This window comes from Polyodon spathula, chromosome 18 (genome assembly GCF_017654505.1).
Source record: "Polyodon spathula isolate WHYD16114869_AA chromosome 18, ASM1765450v1, whole genome shotgun sequence".
Classification (NCBI taxonomy): domain Eukaryota; kingdom Metazoa; phylum Chordata; class Actinopteri; order Acipenseriformes; family Polyodontidae; genus Polyodon; species Polyodon spathula.
Genome location: NC_054551.1, coordinates 14,250,075 through 14,259,506, shown reverse-complemented (window position 1 = coordinate 14,259,506; position 9,432 = coordinate 14,250,075).

The window sequence follows — 9,432 nt, the reverse complement described above, 5'->3', positions numbered from 1 at the left end:
ATCCACAAATGCCAGGGTATGACTCTGAAAACAGTTAGGATGGATCTTGGTAACTTCATTTCCTCCTATGGACAAAGTTTCATTGCACTTTCCAGAGTTACATCCTTAAGTGGTGTCCACCTGTGGCAAAGTGGCTGCTGATTAGAAACAGGTGCAGAGGTGATGCAGTGCAGTAATAATCACGCAAAAGGAAACTGCAATCCATTTTGGAAAAGGGGTGCTTTTATCTGTAAGCTCCAGGTCTGGTGACCAAGCAATAAGCCTCTGTCAATACACACCAATGTGTAAAGCACGGAAGAAACGATAATAAATGGTTTGCAGACAAAACAATAACACAATACAAGGTCACCGGTCCAGGTGCGTGCTGTAGTGCTTGTGATAGGTGATAACAATTTAACAGTGACTGTGATGTAGTGTTATTCCGGTTAATTCTGGCCCAAGGCGACAGCTTCGGAGACGTGTTAGCCATCTAGTGAATTCACAAAAACAAAAGACAATTACTAACAGCGACAAAAACAAACAAAACACTCACTAACTGTTTATTTCTCTATTTAGGGATCTCTCTCAATCCTTCCAGTTCCTTGTCTTTTTGAACCAAGCGAAGGAAAAGATTTATGATTCTCTGTCCGCTTTATGCTATCACGCATGACCCCTTGGTAAATGAGTGCAGCTGTCTCTATTGCCTGCAGCTGCTATATCGTTTTCCTTCCGGGTCAATACGTTCCTGCAGCAGGGTATCTCTTTCTTCCAGGCTGACCTACTTCCCGACCCTAGAAATGAACTGTCAGGCCAGCAATACCTCCAATATAATAATATAAGCACGAGATTTAAACTGACTTCAGTACATTTCAATGCATACGTTTGTATTGGAAAGCACGGATATCCATGGAGTCAATTCGAAAGAGATGAAACTGTTGACTCCACTCCCATTTGTTTTACTTCTGTCCAGTGAAATTGCACATTGCCTCTGCGGGGGAAAAGGGGGCACTGCATACCACGTTGTACCTATTAGGGCGCATCCATCTTGTCTTGCAGTTCCCCTCCCCCATCTCACACTATCTCTGCTAATCTCCTGCCTTTTGGCGTTTAGCTCAGACACCCATCTGCAACTTTGAGTCGTGTTAGGCTATGCAAAACTGCACATAGCTGGTTTTGCCACTGGGAAATGAAAGAACTCAAAACTTACATAATACTGTATAGAACCTTAACATAAAAGCATATTAAAGCAACTTAATTAGTAAGCACATTAAAACGACTATAAAAACACATTCACATACAATTTAAACATAATGATTAAAAAGAACTATAAAAGACACACATACACAAAGTAAAACTTACAATTAATAACATAATTAACACCTCATCTAGAAAGCCATCACTACAATAATGTATAATTAAATGAATATATCATATGGTGAAATGAATATAACATATAGTGAAATGAATATAACATATAGTGAAATGACTATAACGTATAGTGAAATGACTATAACGTATAGTGAAATGATTATAACATATAGTGAAATGCATATAACGTATAGTGAAATGAATATATCACATATTGAAATTAATATAACATAATGAAATGTATATAACATACTCAAATGCGTATATCACATATTGAAATTAATATGACTGTGGCAGAGCAGAGCTCTGCCCTTTATAAATTGGCAATTATGGGGTTAAATTCCCCTACCTGCCTGGGTTTATTGTGTTCAGGTGGCTGGGGTTGATTTGTGTAATTAACAATCAATCAGCACCCAGCCACCTGACATAAAAGGAGGCCTCAGCTTCCCATTAGAGAGAGGAGGAAGCTGAGGAAGCAAGCTGGTGTTTGTGCTTGCTGTTTTTGGTTTTTTTTTTTTTTTTTTTTTTTTTTTTTTCATCAGTGAAGGCATCGTCCAGCCTGGAAACTCTTTTTTTTTTTAAGTCTTGTTTTTTGTCTTTCTATTTGTGTTTAAATCCCTTTGTTTTGGCACTTGTGCCCTTTAATTTTGTGTTTATTTGTAATAAAAGTATTATTTTTTTGAACTGCAGTCTGTCTCTGGGTCTCTATCCACTCGCCAGCCTGTCACACTTGGAGGCTAGAGCAGAACTGCAGGTTTTTTTTTTTTTTTTTTTAAAAGATAAAAAAAAAGCCAAACAAAAAAAACTTCTCCTTTCGTACTTACCCACACTCATAGGTCGAGAGGAAGATTTATCACCAGAACTCATTTTATTTCTGTCACAGTCCCTCATCACTGTTTTGAGTGTCATGCCCTGACATTTGTGAATGGTGATTGCATGAGCAGCAATGACTGGAAACTGCTTTCAAACAATGTAGGCCCTGTCCATGACTTGAAACTTTGACCGAAGCATTCAAAGGTATGTGTGTGTCCATTGATAAAATGGATGTTTATAGTTTTCACCATCCTGATGTTTTCCAGATAATAGGAAACAGCTTAAAGTTTCCCTATTGCCCCATTGATGAGACCAGTGGCAATGTCGATATTCCTCCAAAGCATCAGCTTGCTGCCTATTTTCACTTTTATACTAGTTTCCAGTCCAGTTGTTCAACTGCAGTCAGCCTTGTAAGCTTTAATGTTTTTCAGCATATTTTTCTTGAGGGAAGTAAGGCAGTCCACAGTGTCCATTGCCAATAGATGAATGTCCTCCCCAGGCATACTATCAATCATAGTGGTCTGTTTCTGGTTATAGGCGTCTACTGTAGACACGAGACAGGTTAAAGTTCCATCTTTGTCACCTGTCTTTCATGTGTTGGATAATTTCTTTTTTGCCACTGCTTGTTGAACGCTATCCTTACAGGCATGAAAGGCATCGGAATAGAGCCTGTCAGGGAGATGCTCTTCTGTGTCTCTCCATGGCTTGAAGAGTAGCAGGATGACACAGAAGTACTTTAATGGATGGTCCTGGACACTGTTGCGGTAATGATTGATTAAGTAGGACTTTGTTCTTTTTTTGAGGTATCCAAACGGAGACTTTTAGCAAGGGACTTTGTCATTCTTGGGCTTTTCCATCACCACGTCATGCCACACAATGAAGTTATAGAGGTTCATATCTTTCAGAGCCGTGTCAATCCAGGAAGGAAAGTAGAAGTCAGTTGAATGTGGGTTTTGCACCGCTAACTTATCAATTTCTTCATTTTGATTTCACCAGATGGCTACGAATCATCGATACATCAACCCACTTGATAGTAGTGTGTGGATCCGTGCCTGTCAGAGGGCTGTGGGTGTAGCCTTAGATGGACCAGCAGTGACCTCACAGAGTCGAGGGTGGAGTGCAAAACTCAATGCCAAGCCTGGCATCTGAGTGATATATTTATTGTGTATTTCAAAAACAAAGGGGGCCAAAGCCACAGTCACCATCCAGTTTGGGTAGCAATAATTATTTTAAAAAAAGAACACAAAAAAACCCCGGTAATACCAGCGATGGTAGAACAGATTTGAAAAAAATACATCACAAGAGTCCCGCACACAATAGAAAAGAATACACAGCCAAGTCGCAGTAATTCTCTCAACCGCCTCTGTAGTGGTGGTGGCGGCACTGTAGTGGAGCTTGGTTCACCCCTGCCTTTGTCTACAGCACACTGCAGCGCTTACGCCCTGGGAATGGCTGTTGTCTGAGACTTCCACGGACGTCCGCCGAGGTGGAAAGAGAAGGGTGGGGAACGGGACACTGGAAAGTTCTGGAGAAGACATAAGAACATAAGAACATAAGAACATAAGAAAGTTTACAAACGAGAGGAGGCCATTCGGCCCATCTTGCTCGTTTGGTTGTTAGTAGCTTATTGATCCCAAAATCTCATCAAGCAGCTTCTTGAAGGATCCCAGGGTGTCAGCTTCAACAACATTACTGGGGAGTTGATTCCAGACCCTCACAATTCTCTGTGTAAAAAAGTGTCTCCTATTTTCTGTTCTGAATGCCCCTTTTTCTAAACTCCATTTGTGACCCCTGGTCCTTGTTTCTTTTTTCAGGCTGAAAAAGTCCCTTGGGTCGACACTGTCAATACCTTTTAGAATTTTGAATGCTTGAATTAGGTCGCCACGTAGTCTTCTTTGTTCAAGACTGAACAGATTCAATTCTTTTAGCCTGTCTGCATATGACATGCCTTTTAAGCCCGGAATAATTCTGGTCGCTCTTCTTTGCACTCTTTCTAGAGCAGCAATATCTTTTTTATAGCGAGGTGACCAGAACTGAACACAATATTCAAGATGAGGTCTTACTAGTGCATTGTACAGTTTTAACATTACTTCCCTTGATTTAAATTCAACACTTTTCACAATGTATCCGAGCATCTTATTAGCCTTTTTTATACCTTCCCCACATTGTCTAGATGAAGACATTTCTGAGTCAACTAAAACTCCTAGGTCTTTTTCATACATTCCTTCTCCAATTTCAATATCTCCCATATGATATTTATAATGTACATTTTTATTTCCTGCGTGCAGTACCTTACACTTTTCTCTATTAAATGTCATTTGCCATGTGTCTGCCCAGTTCTGAATCTTGTCTAGATCATTTTGAATGACCTTTGCTGCTGCAACAGTGTTTGCCACTCCTCCTACTTTTGTGTCGTCTGCAAATTTAACAAGTTTGCTTACTATACCAGAATCTAAATCATTAATGTAGATTAGGAATAGCAGAGGACCTAATACTGATCCCTGTGGTACACCACTGGTTACCACACTCCATTCTGAGGTTTTTCCTCTAATCAGTACTTTCTGTTTTCTACATGTTAACCACTCCCTAATCCATGTACATATGTTTCCTTGAATCCCAACTGCGTTCAGTTTGAGAATTAATCTTTTGTGCGGGACTTTGTCAAAAGCTTTCTGGAAATCTAAATAAACCATGTCATATGCTTTGCAATTATCCATTATCGATGTTGCATCCTCAAAAAAATCAAGCAAGTTAGTTAGGCACGATCTCCCTTTCCTAAAACCATGTTGACTGTCTCCCAGTACCCTGTTACCATATAGGTAATTTTCTATTTTGAATCTTATTATAGTTTCCATAAGTTTGCATATAATAGAAGTCAGGCTTACTGGTCTGTAGTTACCTGGTTCAGTTTTATTTCCCTTTTTGTGGATCGGTATTACGTTTGCAATTTTCCAGTCTGTCGGTACCACCCCTGTGTCAAGAGACTGCTGCATGATCTTGGTTAGCGGTTTGTAAATTACTTCTTTCATTTCTTTGAGTACTACTGGGAGGATCTCATCCGGCCCAGGGGATTTGTTTATTTTAAGAGCTCCTAGTCCCTTTAACACTTCTGCCTCAGTTATGCTAAAGTTATTTAAAACTGGATAGGAACTGGATGACATGTGGGGCATGTTGTCAGTATCTTCCTTTGTAAAAACTTGTGAAAAGTAATCATTTAACATATTTGCTATTTTTTTTTCTTCCTCTACGATTTTGCCATTTGTATCTCTTAAACATTTAATCTCCTCTTTGAATGTTCTCTTGCTGTTGTAATATTGGAAAAACATTTTGGAATTGGTTTTAGCTCCCTTAGCAATGTTCATTTCTATTTCTCTCTTGGCCTTTCTAACTTCCTTTTTGACTTGCGTTTGCAGTTCTGTGTACTCTTTCTGCGTACTTTCTTTTTGGTCCTTTTTTAATGCTCTGTAAAGTGCCTTTTTTCGCTGAATATTTTTTTTAATTGATCTATTAAACCATTTTGGCAATTTAGTTTTACATTTAGATTTGTCTACTTTAGGGATGTAATTGTTTTGCGCCTCTAGTACTACATTTTTGAAGAACAACCATCCTTCTTCTGTGGGTGTTTTCTCTATTTTACTCCAATCTACTTCTGTTAGTCTCTGTTTCATACCTTCATAGTTTGCTTTTCTAAAATTGTAAACCTTAGCTTTAGTCTTTACTTTTGGGGATTTAAAAAACACTTCAAATGAGACCATGTTGTGGTCTGAGTTTGCCAGTGGTTCTCTGACCTCTGTTTTAGTTATTCTATCTTCGTTATTTGAAAAGACTAAATCAAGGCATGCCTCCCCTCTAGTGGGTGCCTTCACAAATTGTGTTAGGAAGCAGTCATTTGTCATTTCCACCATTTCAATTTCATCCTTCGCGCTACCCACCGGGTTTTCCCATTTTATTTGGGGGAAGTTGAAATCCCCCATTAGTATGGCTTCTCCTTTGCTACACACATTTCTAATGTCATCGTATAACAGATTATTTTGCTCACCGTCTGAATCTGGCGGTCTATAGCATGCTCCTATTATTATGCCCTTTGAATTTTTGTCTGTTATTCTGACCCATATTGATTCAGTTTTATTTTCTTTGTCCAGGTTTAACACCTGGGCTTCAAGACTGTTTCTTATGTATAGCGCTACCCCTCCTCCTCTTCTGTCCTGCCTGTCTTTCCTATACAGTGTATACCCACAAATATTATATTCGTCCCCATCACTCTCAGATAACCACGTTTCTGTAACACCTATCACATCATAGTTACCTGTTAGTGCAGTAGCTTCAAGTTCTAGAATTTTGTTTCTGATACTTCTAGCATTTAGATAAATACATTTAATGGTTGTCTTACCTGAGTTGTTGTTCTTGTTTTGATGCGGTCTCCCTTCTGTTTTTTTGTTGATTTCTCCCCCCTTCCTTTCTAGTTTAAATGCTTCTGAACCTGCTCGAGGATCTTTTCTCCAAGTAGACTAGTTCCCTTGTTATTTAAATGCAGTCCATCCCGTCTATACAGATAGTCCTCGTTGTAGAATGTGGTCCAATGATCAAGATAGGTGAAGCCTTCCCGTGTGCATCACGTCTTCAGCCATGCGTTTTGATTAATTATTTCCAGCTGTCCATATGGTCCTTTGCAAGGTGTGGGTAGTATACCAGAAAATACCACAGTTTTGGTTTTCTCTTTTAATTTCCTTCCTAGCTCTCTGAATTTGTTTTGCAGGGATTTTGGTCTGTCTCTTCCAATGTTGTTTGTACCGATGTGGACGACTACTACCGGGTCGTCTCCTGTTCGTTCCAGGAGCCTGTCCACGTTCTCAGTGATGTGCTTGACCGAGGCTCCCGGAAGGCAGCACACTGTTGTAGTAAGGGGGTCCAAACTGCGAATTGAACATGCTGTGTTTCTCAATATGGAGTCCCCAACAATCATGACCTCCCTTCTTTTTGCTGTCTGGTCACCACTGTCAATGGGATCCTGGATGTTGTTCCTTTCATTCTCTTGTTGTTGGTTCTGCTCGTCAAAATTCTGAAGTGACTCAAATCTGTTGGTTGTTTTGATTTCTGGTGGTTGTGTTTGACGAAGTGGTGGTTGTGTTTGACGAAGTAAAAGCACAAAATATTGAAACCTTGAATTCTGTGCCTTTTATAAAAAGTGCAGGGTTTAATCAGGCAAGGAGAAGAGGCCACGAGAATGATCTACTGTGGCTTGAACCGTGTGTATTGAGCTGCTGGAGCCTAACCTTCTCTACCTAGCCATCTACCACAGACTGGAAAGGTGAACTGCCCTGTAGTTGATGATTAGAAAGTGCGTTGACAGCAGAGATTGTGTCTTGTAAGACAAAGCACACACACACACACAAGTAGCAACGAATATCCAGTAGTGCAGCTTTCTCCAGGCTGCTATCCCAGGACCGAGAGCTCGAATTCAGAAATCGCACTGCCTAAATTCTATCCAGCTCCCGCCCCCCTGCAATCAGCCACCGCCTCAGCCAATCAACGGATACAGCACAGCTTATTGCAGAAAGTGGGCTCGGCGACCGCGTGGTTCGGCGTCTGGCCACCTTCCAGCCGTTCGCTCTGACCTCGGACTACCCTGTGCAACACCACATGAAATCGGGAGGGTGAATTACAGGGGGACACTATTACACCCCCGTTGCAGTGCCATACAGAGTAATGCCTTGAAGACTGTCTGTTGCCTCAAGAGCACCGCATTCTCTGTTGAACAGGCTGAGGAGTGCAACAATCTGCTGGCCAAAGACTTGTCTGAATGAATGTCATTCATGATGCCAAAGGCAGATGTCAGATTTTGATAGGTATTTTGTGATGTAGCGGTTGAGGGTTGTAGAATGTTCACCAATAAATTGAATGTCCGTATTGCCTTCCCAAGCTAGTAAAATGACTGGATTGAAATCTTTAATTCTGGCTTGTGTAATATTCCATGGTAGATCATAAAGTCTGCTGTTAGATGTGAGTGCTCTCCGGCCAGCAATTGTCTCAGCGATTGCCATTTGAGAAACATTATCCTGTACAGTTATTTTAGTAAAAAGTGCATGTATTTTGTGTAATTCAACAAATTCTCAAACTAAGCTTCTCTGCATTTTCACAGAAACTTGGAGAGAAAGTTCAAGATATGTTGCTGTCATGAGTTTTGCAGAAGGACTCCTGCTTTCAAGTTCTTCACAAGTGATGTAGTGTTGTTTTTGGAGATGGTGCCTTAAAACTCTTTTTCTGTATGTGTTAGTTATTTGTTTGACCCTGTAGTAAATGTTGTGGCTTTGTCTTCTAGCTCTCTCAAGCAAAATGTTGTCAGCATAATATGCCCTGCATAAAGTGTTCTTACTCTATGGGTTCTGATGGTACCGTTTTTTTTTTTTAGTAGTTGTTTGGAAGCTTTTACTCTGGGTCATTACTGTAACATTGTTGTTGTTGTCACTTTGGGTCTGGGTTGTCATGATAAGTTTTGCGCTGCTGTTTTTTCTTTGGGTCTGGGTTGTCATGGTAAGTTTTGCACTGCTGTTCTTTCTTTGCATCTGGCTTGTTATAGTAACTTTTGTTCTGCTCTAGTCGCTTTGGCTGTGGTTGACAGTAATACTGTTCTTGCTGTCGTTGTCTTTGGCAGTGTGAATGTTGATGGTAGTGTTGTAGTTGTTGTTTTTGTCTTGTCTCTGGATGCTTACTGTAATGTTCCCGGTGTTGTCGTATCTGTAGCTCTTGATTCTCACGGTATATGTTCTGCTGCTGATTTTTTCACTTTACCTGTTGGTTTTACGAAAAACTGTTTTCTTGTTGCTGTTTTTGAAACATTGGGGCATGATGGGCGTGCTGTTGTATAGTAATTTTTTGTGGCTCTAGTTCCGATACAGTTGTGCTTTCTCCTGCTGTGTTTTCTGCTTTGGTTCACAGTAATGCCAACCTGGCTGTTTATGAAACAGTGGGAAATAGCTGCAGTGTTGTTGTGATTGTTGTTTTGGCTGTAGGTCCCAATGGCATTGTTGTTCCTGGTGTAGAGGTTTGGCCTGTGGTGCATGGTGATGCTGATGGTGATGCTGTGTTTGATTGACTGAAGCATGACCGTTCTGTCCCAGGGCTCTGGTGGATCCTGCTGTGTTTGTTTGCCTGGAGAATGGGAGTTCAGGTGTAGCGTTTGTTGTTGGTTTTGCTGCAGTTCCCGATCTGTTATTCTACTTTCTGTGAGTGGGCTGTTTTCTTTTTGGTGACTTATTGTTGATGTACATTTGT